The 14,640-nt window shown below is 49.8% G+C and overlaps 1 long non-coding RNA gene across 1 annotated transcript; it reads right to left on the bottom strand.

The window, feature by feature from the left end:
* Positions 1 to 14: 14 nt before the first annotated feature.
* LOC128848382 (uncharacterized) lies at positions 15 to 13,878 on the bottom strand. Its single transcript, XR_008447022.1, has 3 exons — positions 13,229 to 13,878; positions 602 to 699; positions 15 to 95 (listed from the first exon to the last, which is right to left on the bottom strand). It is a non-coding gene; the product is annotated as an uncharacterized LOC128848382 (long non-coding RNA).
* Positions 13,879 to 14,640: the final 762 nt, after the last annotated feature.

Genomic DNA, 14,640 nt, shown 5'->3' on the forward strand with positions numbered 1-14,640 from the left:
AACATGGACCCTAAAAAAGAAAAGGAGGTAACTGGACAGAGAGGGGTTGCCCATGGCACAATGCGAGTGGAAGGAAATCCTCATCTTCATTGTAACTTGATTCACACACCAGAAAGGAAAAGAAAAAACAAATTCCAAGTGAGCAATGTGCTGTAATTTGGGATACAAATTCATTGAGCACAATATGAACCCTAGGACATGTGTTAATTAATAATTGCATCAAAATGTGCGTGTTTGCTACTGTTTTTGTCAAAAGACATGTTACAAGACATAGCAAAACTCTGCTTCACTGTTCACCATCTCAAATTACAGTCCAATATTCTGGACAAAGGCCTTAATACTAGCATTTGCAAAATTCATTGAAAAATATCACAAAAATCACTAACTTTTTGGTTGTAAAATTACAAAGAGAAAGTAGCCAAGAAGAACAAATGTATTTTGTATCTGTTTTTATAATGCAGTGTGAGAAAAGGCATTGCAATTTCTGGGTCTGGGTCACACGGATAAATACAGAGCATCTAAAGTCATTAGTGAAGCTTTTCAAGTGGAAAGAGGAGCATTTTAAAAACAAATTAAAGGATGAGAACTTCCTGCCACGTACCTCATGAGCCCAGGAGAAACTTCCCAGCAGTTACAGGATCACTGGGACATTTCCAGCTTCTCACAGTCAGTGAAATGGACCCTTAGTCCGGGAGGTGCCTGACAATGAAAGAATTAAAGTTATAGTATAAAGCAAAAATAATTTAGGAAAAGAGAATCAGTTCAGTATCATCTGTCCTTGTGCACTTTTATGGTGATGTTTTTTAAACAGCAGCAGAATTTACTCTTTTCTCCTGCATGTAGCAAGGCTGAAGATGCAAGTGAAATTGTAAAGCAGAAAGCCACCATTATCGTTTAGATGGTGCTATGAAATTAAAGAGTCCTTATGGAAATCTGCACACAGCAATGTGCTTATCCTCTCAGACCCAGATGGCTTAGCCTCACACACATCCCGGTTGGAGCAGAGTCATTCCCACTGTGGAAGAGGCTGCTTCATCCTAGTATGATGGAGTGATGATAGTCACTCCATAGTTTAAGACTCTAATAGTTTCCTTTATAACCCTGATTTTTGACCCTACATCTATAAACTACAGGAAGATCCTCAAAATTGGAACCTTAAATCTGGGACTGAAGTAAACTATTTCTACCAAATTTGATGTGAATTGGACAAGTGGTTGCTGAATTATAACACCCTGGAAAGGAGGGTTCACCAAAGTTAAAAATCTTTTTTGCTGCTTTAAAGCATAAAGAACAAACACAACCACCCATTTTCTTATGGCTCCCTGGACCCTCTGCTCCCTGGACCCTCTACAGCAGAGGTTCAGGGGCTGCCCCACATATGCGATCCCCGGCACAGCGCCCTAACCCTCTGAACATTCTGCTTTCACGAGACTTGCCCAATGCTCAGCTCTTCCTGCAGCCTCTTGCCTCGTTCACGTGGCTGGGCAGGGGTAGCTCCATTGCACAGACAGCATAGCTAAGCTAGGGTTACCATATTTCAGCAAGCAAAAAAGAGGACGGGAGGAGCCCCGCCCCCGTCCTGCCCTGGTCCCGCCCCTCCCACTTCCCGCCCCCCTCAGAACCCCCAACCCTCCCCCGTTCCTTGTCCCCTGACTGCCCCCTCCTGGGACCCCTGCCCCTAACTGCCCCCCAGGACTCCACCCCCTACCTAAGCCTCCCTGCCTCTTGTCCCCTGACTGCCCCCTCCTGAGACCCTCCCCCCATCCTAACTGGCCCCCTAGGAGCCTACCCCTACCTGTACCCTGATTGCCCAAACCCTTATCCACACCCCCACCCCCAGACAGACCCCTGGGACTCCCACGCCCCATCCAACCACTCCCTACCCCCTGACAGCCCCCCCCAGAACTCCCAACCCTCCCTGCTCCTTGTCCCCTGACAGCCCCCCCCAGAACTACCGACCCATCTAAACCCCTCTGCTCCCTGTCCCCTGACTGCTCCGATCCCTCTCCCCACCCCTGCCCCCTGACAGCCCCCCCCAGAACTCCCAAACACCCCCCCCTGCTCCTTGTCCCCTGACTGCCCCCTCCTGGGACCCCTGCTCCTAACTGCCCTCCAGAACCCCACCCCCTATTTATGTACAGGCGTGACTACCTGCCCTTTCCTGGTTACTATACGCGGCCAGTCCGCATCCACATCCAGTAGTTAAAAAAAAAAAAAAAACTAATAATTTAAATTGGAATTTCATCCATTAATAAGTATTTATTATATAGTTAAAACCATTCTATTGAAGGACAGATATTAAATAACACTAAATATGTTAATGTTCAAAACAATATTAAAAATTTGAAAATTTAGAGCATGGAAACCAAAATAGCTAAAATTTAGTTTTGGCAAGATACACGGAATGGAAACTCCGGGATCTTTACCTGTCACTGAATATAGCCATCATACCAATAGTGGAATATAAAACAAGTCTACATATACTCTCCTTAAAATTTTTACTTCTGTCCATTCCCAATAATTGTAACAAATCATTATTACCTTCACTCCACTTGCCACGCGCCCCAAGCACAAAACCAAAGAAGTGGATATTTTTACCTCCCGTTAAGTTTTTAATTTCTTCCTCTAACTCAAGATAATAAGCCACCTTCTCACTGTGGGCTTGTTCCAAACTTCCGGCATTATCCTCCCATCGCACTGTAACATCAACCACCACTGCTGTATCTCCTTTTATAAATATAATATCCGGCTTTCTTAACTCACCCTTACTATTTTTCAAATGGGGCTCTATCATTGCCTTCCACCCTAATTTACCAACCTTATCTACAACTGCAGCCACTACTCTATTATGCCTTTTTATCCTAGCATTCTTAGTCTTATAACATTGTCCTGAGATATGGGGAACAGTCTCCCGCACTTTACCGCACCATCTACAAAGAGCATTCACACCTCCTCTTCCTCTTGCTAATGTCTCCCTAGTAGGATAAATATTTGCCCTAAGCTGCAATGCTGCGATATACGCTGACGATTTAACTTTACTAGAGTTTCTAAAAATTGAATTACTAATTAAATCATTTTTAAAATATTTTATCCCTATTCCCTGACATCTCAGTTCTGACCATCTTAAAAATTCCTCTTCCCTCCATTTCTTGGGATGAGATGTTACTGCACTAAATGACAATATTTTATCCACAAGATTTTCTCCTGCATATAGATAAGATAGGTCCATCCAATCATCTCTCGAGACAATATGTCTCCTCCATTTACGAATTAACATATTTGGGATTTGCACACTAAACTTAGTGAGAGCTAAACCACCATCCCTACCTCTAGAATAAAATATCCCATCTGTGGTACACTGAGGTAAATGTAAAATCTCTTTAACTATTTTTCTAACTAACACATCAAGATCGTCTAAAAGATTAAAAGGGGGTTCTATTAAAAGAAGATTATAAAATAGCTTCGGTAAGATGTATGTCTGTAAAATTAATGTTTTTGGGCCGGTTTTAATGGGGCCTTAATTAAATTCTCACTCCAATCTTTCAATTTTTCTTTAAGTACCGGTCCCCCTACACCTATCCAGGGATCTATTCTAGCCCCTAAATATTTTTCAAAATCCCCTGGTTGAACATATTCAATCTCCTCTGACCCTATCTGCCAATTATCCTTAGGATTAACTACATAGGTTTTATGTTTAGTTAAAATATGAAAGCCTTTCGTTTTCTTCACATTAACAGAGAGATTAGTATTTTTACAAAACTCCTCTAAGATACCCAAATTTTTGATTATTCCTTTATATGAGCTACTTAAAATTGCCACATCATCGGCAAAAGCCAATGACGTAACACTATTACCCTTAACATAAAAACCACTTCCTTCTACTTCTAATCTAGTTAAAAGGGGATCCATAGCAATATTAAACAAAATTGGGGACAACGGGTCACCCTGCTTGACCCCCCTCCTAAATAAAATAGACTCAGTAGCTTCATCACCCACCCATACCCTAGTTGTGCAATTATCATAAAGGTCCCTAATAATATCTATAAAATGTTCATCTATACCAAATCTTCTCAACCCGGCTATTATATGTCCGTGTCCCACAGAATCAAATGCTTTAGCCAGATCTACGAACACTATTGCAATTTCATTCCCATTTCGTTTAGCCCCTTTAATCAAATTATCTAATATAGCAATATTTTCCTCACACCCAGGGGCGGATATAAACCCTTTTTGTCTACTACATATCTTAACTGTTTCCACCAGTCTTTTTGCTAATATTTTGGTATAGATTCTAATCCAAACTGACCCAATTGTCAATGGTCTCCAAGATGTTAACTTCTTCATTTCCTCCTCATCTTGTGTTTTTGGTATTAAAATCGTTCTATTTTTCTTAAATTCATCTGGTACCTGTCTATTTAGAAACCATATATTAAAATTTTTGTGAGTATTAAGGAGTCTACATTAAAAATATCCCACAAATTGCTCACTTTTACTTTATCTGGGCCAGGAGCACTATCTTTTCTTATTTCTCTTAAAGCTATTCTAATCTCATCCACAGAGATCGGACTCATTAATATATCATTATCCGCATTCTCTGTGGATGATGGCCACCCTCTCATATTACCATGTCCAATTGTTCCCAAAATATTTACATAGTATTCCTCAATTTCTTTCATAGGGATAGCACACTTAGCCTTATCTGGCTCTCCCATTATAATGCGAGTCAATCTTCTTCTATCCTTATCAAATAATTGTTGATAGAATTTATACTTAGCTTTCTTTGTAGCATATCTCCTAATTGCATTAAATTGCTTCCTTCTCCCCTCCTTTCTCATCTTCCCTTTTCCTTTATTCCTCAACTCTATTTGACTTTCATTTCTAGGGTCCTTTCCCTCTACTAATGAATAACATAATTTTTCCAACATTGCCCATCCGAGAGCTTTTGTTAAATCCTCCTTTAATAATCCTTCAATTTCCCCTAAACTATTTATTATTTCTCTTCCCTCCCTACTTTGTTTTCCCCGTTTACATATTTTCTCCACTAAATCCACTTCTGGATGTCCTTTTAGTGGGAAAATCCTCTCTCTTGGGGGCGGAATTTCTAATATATTTACTCTAATGTCCTCTACCTCAGTCACTTCCTCCCTATCTCCTGTTACCACTAACTTCTTCTTTGCTAATTCTCGTCTTTTATCTGATATTTGTTTATTCGTTTTGGTCCTCATCTCGCTCTCAGTACATTTATTTATATTCCTTTTCCCAATATATTTCCTTTCCAACTGTATAAGCTGCGCAACCTCATCTTTGGTCCATATACGAGATCTAGTCGATCCCTCTTTGATCTTACTTTTAGCAGCCATATCTTCTTTTCTTTGCTCATTCCTCACAGCAGGGTGTCTATGTCTACAGTGTTGGCTCAATCCAGATCTAGTATGAAAACCAAGCCCACAGACCGAGCACGTATGGCTCTTCATTGGGGTACCCGCCTTCTTGGGTATGCACTTGGGGTAGTGGCAAGCTATATTATGATATTGAGAAGATTTTCCACATTTACTACATACAACTCGTATGGCTTTACTTTTATGAACCACATTAATGTGTTTGGCCCATTTACCAAATGTTGGTAATATCTGGGGACATATTGGACAATTAAAACTATCAACGGGATACTCTAAATAAAAAACCCCATCCTTCCACGAACTACTTTCTAATATATTTATATTACTACCAGTACTGTTAAGATCCTTATTACAATCCCTATTAAAATCAGTACTTGGTCTAAAACTATTTAATAAACTAGACCCATTAACTAAATGAGCATCAAGATATCCCGATTCCCTAACATATGGATCATCAAATGCACTTAAATACTTAAAATCTGGATTAAAACTGTCCATAGTTAAATCATTAAAAGTGTCCCTTGTAAAAACCATCGGTAAGATAGATAAAATCTCCTCACCACGATCATCACAAACATTCTCCTCTACCTCCTCTCCATGCTCCACTGGGAGGACTTGATTCTCACTCTCATGAGACTTCATTATAGTCTACACCATTTTATCCATTGGTCCAGCGACCCTGATCACACCCCTAATATATTTAACACTGTCAGCCGGGGCATCAAAGCCAACAGCGGGGGCGTTATTAACCCGGTCCAGCGCCAATCCGGTATAAAAATATAAATTACTTTTTTCCATAGCTAAAAGATTTACCCTTCTCAGGGGGAAACTAACCCTTTCCAGGGGGAAACTAACCCGTGCCTGGGGGAAACTACCCTTACCAGGGGGAATCTAACCCTTACCAGGGGGAGTCAACCCGTACCTGGGGGAGGCTACCCTTACCAGGGGGGCATCCATGTGACACCATATGGGGCTGCCCAACCCCGTCCCACACCCCACTGAATGTGGGATGTGGGTTCGTCCTCCGCAATCCGCCTGGCTATCCAAGCCAGTTACCGACTCTCACCACGAGGAGGTAGCGGTTGGACTTGCAATCCAGAGGCTTTCCTCAAAGAGGGGTCCCAAACAGCATAATGTCGAGCTCTAACGGGCGTGTGAGAAAAGGCTCAGATCTTGGTAGGGGTTGCCCCTATTGACCGGGCTCACGCCCACCCCCACCTCACCGATAACCCATTCTCTCACTACCCTCAGGCAATGTTTCCGTCCAAGCCCGACAGCTGAGAGGGTCCAGAGACGCATGGAGAGCCATTAAGAGAGCCTAAGCCTCCCTGTTCCTTGTCCCCTAACTGCCCCCTCCTAAGACCCCCCCCAACTGCCCCCCAGGACCCCACCCCCTACCTGTATCCTGACTGCCCAAAAGCTTCTCCACCCCCCAAAAAGCCCCCCCCGTCTCTTGACTATCCCCTCCAAAATCTCCCTGCCCCTTCTCCTGCCCCCTGGCCCCCTTACCCCACCGCTCAGAACATGGTGTTGGGCTCTGTGCGGAGCTGGACACGTGGCTGCGCTCCCCAGCGCAACACACAACCCGGTCCCTGCCCCCGCACAGTGCTGCCAGAGCGGGGCGCTGGGCTGCAGGGGAGGAGGAGCTGCCGAGGCCGATGCAAACGGCCCGGCAGGCCGGCTGGCTCAGAATGCAGGGGGTGGGGGGAGGAGCTCTACAGCTGCTCCAGAGTCCAGCCCGGCAAGCTGCAGGGGGAAGGGCTCTGGCTGCCAGAGCCCCATGCGAGAGGCTCTTTCCTGCAGCCCTCCCAGCCGCTCGCTCTGCTCTGCATGGGGGGGAAATCCCGGACATTTTTAGTGATTTACAAATCCCCCCCCCCCCCCGACGCTATTTTTAACACAAAAAGGAGGACATGTCCGGGTAAATCCGGACGAATGGTAACCCTAAGCTAAGCACATAGATTTGGCACAGTCATTCCAAAAGGCAATGGCTAAGCGGGAGTGACTTGAGTCTGCCCCAGGAGAGACTGACCTTCTCTTCCTAACTCTGCTAGAAGTGAGCTTGAGCAGTGTCTCTGGTCCTCAGTTACCGCCTCTGTTAGAAGGGGAGAACGGTACTTGTTGGCCTCCTAGGATAGGGACATGGGGTGGTATTCACAAAGGTACTTCGGTGCCTGAGTCCCATTTTTAGGCACTGCTGAGACCTACGAAACTGCTGCTTGGCTGCTGCCCAACCCTGTAGGTGCCTTGGCTCACTTGGCTGCTTAGTGCCTAAGTTTCTGCAGCACAAATTCCCTACATGCCTAAGTCTTTGCCTCCATGCATGTGCTCTGCTGCCTCCCTCTAGGTTTCCAGATGCCTATCCCCTGCCTAACCCCCAAATGTGTCCTTTATAAACAATTGATTCATATGGAGCTTCCCTGAAAGTTTTATTACTGGGGGCAGGAATAATTAACAATCAAACCCAGTGTCTTCATTTTAATTTCAAGGGTCAGTTTCCATATTATTCTAAATAAGGAGGATTTTTGGTCACATATTTGCAGATTTACTATGAAACAAGCGATTTTCTGTCTTTATCGAGTACCTCTATGCTTTGCCCTAGGGAGAAGGCTAATGAAAAAGAAAAGCAAACAGGGTGAGGCAGTGAAGTAGCTTCCTGCTCTGTAAAGCCTCCATCACACACAGCACATGCTAGTCAAGGGCTATTAGAAAGAGTTCTTGGTTTCCCAGTTTGTAATCCAGGGATGACAACACACTCCTGCCTTTGAACCTGTGAAGGAAAAGCCCCGCAGAGGGGCTCAACCGGTCATGTTGATGGTGCCAACACTTGACCCCAATTCCCCGCACAGCTTTGATGACTGCTTGTTTTGGTGCCCTTAGGAGCCTCAACTGCTAATGAACAGCGCCCGGACACTTGTTTGTGCTGCAGACTTTGCGGAGAGTGATTCCCAAGGGCTCTGGGCTCAGAGGGCAGCAGCGTGGCCTGTACATGACTGGGCCCATAGAGCAGTGGTTCTCAAACTTTTGTACCGGTGACCCCTTTCACATCGCAAGCCTCTGAGTGCCACCCCCATTATAAATTAAAAACGTTTTTATACATTTAACACTATAATAAATGCTGGAGGCAAAGCAGGGTTTGGGGTGGAGGCTGACAGCTTCCAACCCCCCATATAATAATCTCCAGAGGGTCTGGCCGGGCTGGTGCAAGCCCTGGTGCACTCGAGCAGGGCCCCACACAGGCGCTGGGTGTTCCCAGGCCAGGGCCTGGCCCAGCCCCTGGGGAACGGGCAGCGCTGGCAGTACAGCCAGATGGGCCCACGGGGTGGCTCCCTGGCACTGCCGGGCCGCAGCTGCGGGGTATAGGACGCCGCCGATCCCCCAAGAGCCACAAACCGAGCTCGCGGGGGGAACGGGGGAGAGGAGGAACTAGAGGATATGTTGCCCTGGTGCTCCCTCTATTAGAGTCTAACCTGGAACAGTTACTGGAAGTTATATTGCCCCGGTGCGCTCAATATTAGAGTCCAACTGGGAACAGTGACCGGACGTGACAGCACTCAGTAACCCCTCTAACAGATTCCCAACGGGAACAGTGGGCGGAGGTTGCTCCTCTTCCATACCTGGGGGATTGGGAGCTAGTGGAGAGGGGGAGGCCTGGCAGCATTGAGACGGGGGGCACCTGGCAAGTATTGGGGTGTGGGGGGAGTGAGGAGGGGCGGCGTGGGGGGGTCCCTGCTGCAGTGCAGCAAGCTGGACCCTGCACCCCCGCGCGCACTGGGGATGGTGCAGAGCGGCGCGCGGGGCAGGGAGACATCTCCCGGGGGGTGCTTCCCAGCAAGGGCGGCCCCTCCCCAGCGTCACAGTAGCTTTCGCTTTCGGCCTCGCACCACCGGCCCCTCACTCTAGAAATCGGAAGGCGGGGCCGGGCTTGGCAGCAGCTAATGGGAGATGGAGTCAGGGGAGAAACTACATCTCCCATGGTGCCATGGGGTCCGCAGTGGCAGATGGGAGATAGAGGCAGGGGAGACACTACATCTCCCATGGTGCCATTGGGCCCGCAGTGGCTGATGGGAGATGGCGGCAGGGGAGACACTACATCTCCCATGATGCATTACCTCACTCCCCACCCCGCTGCTTCTTGCAGGGGTAGTCTCACAGGGTTATTGAGCTATGGCCCTGGGATTTCCCCTCCCCTGCCTAGAGCCCCCCAACCCCAGGCCCCGTAGGGTTTGCAGGTGGGGTCAGGGCCAGCTCTAGGTTTTTTGCTGCCCCAAGCAAAAAAAATTTTGGCTGCCAACCCCGTCCCCCCCTCCAACTGAACCCTCCTGCCGCCCCAGCCCTGGGTCACTGGTAACTCGCTCCCAGGGCGGGTCATTCAGCAGGAATTTTGGATGTGCACAGAACACAGACAGGATTGGTTCCCATATGGTTACAGAACTGCAGTAAAGTGGAACAATTTTCAGCTTGTGTGATTGGAGGATATCTGGATGCATATTATAAGACTGTCGTACATAAATGAGAAAAAGTTGAGGTGCCTTTATTATTCTTTTGTTCCATTCTTTGTTTCTAAGGGGAATTTGCCAATGCAATATTACTGTCTTCCTTTCAAAGAAATAAAACTAAAACTAAAAAAAAAAGCAATGGCTGTTGAAAATAGCAATTCCAGTCCTAATAACCACTGGGAAGCATTTCTTGCTCAATTTTATCCTACTTTTTCTACAGCAAGTTACAGTGGATCAGTAGATTTGATTTGGGAGAAATGAAGTAACAGCTGCCCAAACTGAGCTTGAGCACTCCTGAATTTTGAGAGTGTTCAAATCTGGAAGGCAGGTGCTAGATTCCCTTTCTGAATATTAGCTATATCTGGAAAAAGAAAAGTCAATTTCTGCTTCCATGGCTCAGAAGTGTAAATCCTCCTACGTGCCCGGTACTGTATCTAAAGCTGCCCAGGTCCTAGTAGAGCCTCCCCCCTCCCTTACTTTTCCGTTTAAATTCTAGTGGGATCCACATACCTCCCTTGCTAGGCTTCAGATAGAGAGGGGCACTGTCCATTTAGTCCACCCAATTCTTTCTTTGGGGGAGAGCACAAAGCTGGGGTGGCAGGAGGTGCGGGGGAGGGGGAGTCCAGGGCTGGGGTGGCAGGAGATGTGAATGGGGGCCGGAGCTGGGGCGGCAGGAGGTGCAGGTGGGGGCCAGAGCTGGGGTGGCAGGGGATGCAGGTGCAGCGGGGGAGAGCCCAGGGCTGGGGTGGCAGGAGATGTGGATGGGGGCCAGAGCTGGGGCAGCAGGGGGGTGCAGATGGGGGCCAGAGCTGGGGCAACACGGGGTTGCGGGGGGAGCGCTGGGGTGGGGAAGCAGCAAAAAACCTAGAACTGGCTCTGCCCCTACCATTCACAGCAAGCTGCAGCGTGAGGTTTCAGTTCCACACTCCTTCCCCCTCCCTTTCCTGTTAATTGCGGCTGAGGGAATGCTGGGAAATGTAGTTCTTTCCCTGCTCCAGGGCTGGCAGTATAGGCAGGGAGCTAACTAAGGAACTACAGCTCCCAGGGCCCCCTGTTGGTTCTCAGCTCCCATGCTGGATTCTTGCGACCCTGCAAATTTGCCGCCCCAAGCAACTGCTTGCTTTGCTGGTGCCTAGAGCCAGCCCGGGGTAGGGTGCCCTGGGAGGTTGGGGTCAGGGGAAGATGGGAGGATTGGCGGGTGGAGGGGGGCTGGAGAGCTGCAGCAACCAAGGCAGTGAAGGTGGCCACGCACATATTCCCAGAATGCCGAGGGACAGGGCGGGGAGGTAATATCTATTATTGGAATAAATTCTTTTGGGGAGAGAGACAAGCTTTTGAGCCAGGCAGGGCTCTTCTAAAGGGCAGGTAAAGGTGCTCAGAGTGTCACAGCTAAATACCAGGTGGAGTCCTCTACCCAGAACACCAGCCATTCCAGTGCTTCTGGGTACAGCGTGGACCCATCCGCACCCATATTACCAACCCTAGTGCCTAACCCAGAGGTGGTGCCACCAGGGGGCACTGCCATAGTGGTGGGGGTTTACACAGGCCACTGCCCTAAATGACCACCAGGGGTCACACAGAGTGCACTGTGTTATTTGGCCACCAGATGTCACAGCCCAACAGGTGGGGTACACACAGGCAGGGCCGGCTCCAGGCACCAGGCCACCAAGCTGGTGCTTGGGGCGGCACCTGGAGGGGGGCGGCGCGGCGCTCCGGGCCAAGAGCGGGGCTGCGACCGGGCTCGCCGCCCTCCCCCCGGCCCTGCCTCTGGCCGCCGGGGAGAGCGGAGCCCCGGCTGGGCTCGCCGCCCTCCCCCCGGCGCTCTGGCTGCCGGGGAGAGCTGAGTCCCGGTGGGGATCTCCGCCCTCCCACCGGCGCAGCCTCTGGCCCCCGGGGAAAGCGGAGCCCCAGCGGGGCTCGCCACCCTCCCCCCGGCGCTCTGGCCGCCGGGGCTCTGCTCTCTCCGGCGGGGCTCGCCGCCCTCCCCTGCGGGGGGGGGGGGGGCGGCGGGAGGCTTTTTTGCCTGGGGCGGCAAAAAAGCCAGAGCCGGCCCTGCTCACCGCACCCCTAGCAGAATTAGGGCTGTGATGACCATGGCACTCAGGACCCCCAGGCCTGGGTCCCGCAGCGGTACCAAGACAGCCGCTGCCCCAAAGAGCTTCCGATCCTTGGCAGGAGAGGATGGGGGCAGTAGGGTGACCAGATGAGAGGAAAAAAATATCGGGACACATGGGGTGCGCCATGAAATATCAGGACAAATTGCATCCCGACTAAACATCAGTCGGGACGCGGGACAAACGCCTAAATATCGGGACAGTCCCAAATTTATCGGGACGTCTGGTCACCCTGGGGGGAGGAGGGGACCTGCAAGAAACAATCAGGCCCCGCTGGTTAGCGCAAGAGGCCGAGCGCGCAAGGCAGCAAAGTCTGTCAACATGCGCTCGGAGGCTCGCTGCTGCAGGCGGTGTAGAGACACCCTTAGACACGTAATTCCCATTGAAATCGACGTCAGGTAGGTGCCTAAATACCTTTGGGGAGCTGGGCCTCACAATCTTTAATATATTTACCCTCACAACACCCCTGTGCAATAGGGAAACGCTATCATCCCCATTTTACAGATGGGAGACTGAGGCACAGAGCAGCTAAGGCCTAAGCACCATACCATGTTGTGTGCGACCAAAGCTCTCCAGGAAAATAGGTGGTTTTTCTAGCTGCCCGCCCTGCAAACTCAGCCTGAGATCTGAGAGACAGATTAACGCATTGCCAACAATACTGATCCTGGAGCTAGGACGTTGTAGGGATGTGTGCACTGGTTTTAGGGGTGTTGTTTTTTAAGCATAGCAGAGTCTTACAGATTTGCATACAACCTTGTAAAGGCCTCCACGTTTTCTTCACCCTATGAGAAAAGCAGTCTAAGTACGGCCAACCCCAAGTGTTCCAAAATCATGAGTCACCCCCCGCAAAAAAAGACTGAGATTGGCTTCAAAATCATGAAACTGAAACCAAAAATAATGAAGTTTGGTTACTTGTTATCTTACTTCTGTGTTTTGAGCCTTTGAGCTACACTCGGATCATGTTTTTGAAGCCCAGACCTTACCCTTTTAAAAATATGAATAGTCACATGAATCTGGGAGCTGGGGCTTTAAGAAAAAAAAAACCAACCAAATACCATGAGAGTCGGGATAAAATTGTGAAAGTGGGCAACACTATAAGTGTCCCTGGAGCCAAATTCTTTTTGGAATTAAATGCTCACCCCAGTTTTTAGGCGTGATTCTTATTTCTTTCCTCCGCGAAGATAAATGATTTAGAAATATTTCCAGCTTTACTCACCAGTGCTGATCACAGTGAGCTGACTTGTACTTCACCGCGCTCTGCGTTTAGCTTCATCGTGGCTCGGGATTTGGTGAAACTCCTTTCATTCGGGCCAGTCCAGGGGCTTGTCAAACCCAAAGGGCCGGGGAGCGCTGAACTTTGGCAGTTTTCTTTTCCTGTTATTGATCCTGCTCCAGAAGGAGTTTATCTCGGACACCGTCATGTGCCAGTGGCAAAGAATCCTAGAGAGCATCACTTTCTTCCAACATGGAACATGGACCTTTATTAGAATAAGCAACGCAATGCTAACCCTAAAGCTCCTCTGTTTCTGCTTTACTGTAGAGCTCTGCCTAGAAGCTCCCCAAGCCTCAGTGCTGCCTGGCGGATTGCTACAGATTTAAAGAAACAATACCCATAACGTCACCGTTTCGTTAATTCTTTTGACCATGAGCAACACAGACTAGAATCCGGATCTCTCTCTCTCTCTCTCTCGATGCTGCGTTGGTTCTGCAAGGAGAAGAGGCGTATAAAGCAGGTGCTCAGAGGCTACAGTGGTGAAGACCAAAGTACTGAGGAAGAGAGAAGTAGTAAGCACTCATTTTACTCATGAAAGTGAGCCGATCTGACTCTGAACACACACGGGCAGCAGGTCAAGTGAGAAAGGAGGAGCCGATAGTCACTTGCTTTTAGGGTGACCAGATCACCAAAGACAAATATCGGGACGCGGGGGGGGGGGGGGGGGGGGGGGGGGGGGTTGACGTGGGGGGGGGCATGGCAGGGGGTGGGGCCAAAAAAAAAAAAAAAAAAAAAACCCTTCCTCCGCAAGCGCTGGAGGGAGGCCCGGGAGACTCAGGGGAAGCGCGAGGCCGGGGTGAGTAAGAGTCCGGCCTGGCCCCGAGCAGGCAGGACTCAGTTGGGTGGTAGGGAGAGGAGGGGGGCGGCCCGCGGGGCCAGGCGGTGGCTGTTCTCACCCCCGGCCAGCGGGACTCGGGAGCAGCCGCTGCTGCAGCTCCCACTGCCGCGGGGGAGGAAGCGGCCATGGCGCTCCGCGGCTGCGGCGCCTCCGAACCCCCCGAGCCGGGGCCTGCTGCGGGGACCCAGCAGCGCGCACGCTGGGCCCAGCCCCTGGCCAGTCGCGTCTGGGCTGCTGCCCAGCTGGTGCTATCCCGCGGCGTCCCCGGAGCGGGGGCGGCAGGCCCCAGTCCCCCCGTCCCGCAGGGGAACGAACGGGGCTGGGCTGCCGATGCCTCCGCCCCGGGGCCGCCGCGGGATAGCACCAGCTGGGCAGCAGCCCAGACGCGACTGGCCAGGGGCTGGGCCCAGCGTGCGCGCTGCTGGGTCCCCGCAGCAGGCCCCGGCTCGGGGGGTTCGGAGGCGCCGCAGCCGCGGAGCGCCATGGCCGCTTCCTCCCCCGCGGCAGTGGGAGCTGC

The sequence above is a fragment of the Malaclemys terrapin genome, chromosome 13 (genome assembly GCF_027887155.1).
Source record: "Malaclemys terrapin pileata isolate rMalTer1 chromosome 13, rMalTer1.hap1, whole genome shotgun sequence".
Classification (NCBI taxonomy): Eukaryota; Metazoa; Chordata; order Testudines; family Emydidae; genus Malaclemys; species Malaclemys terrapin.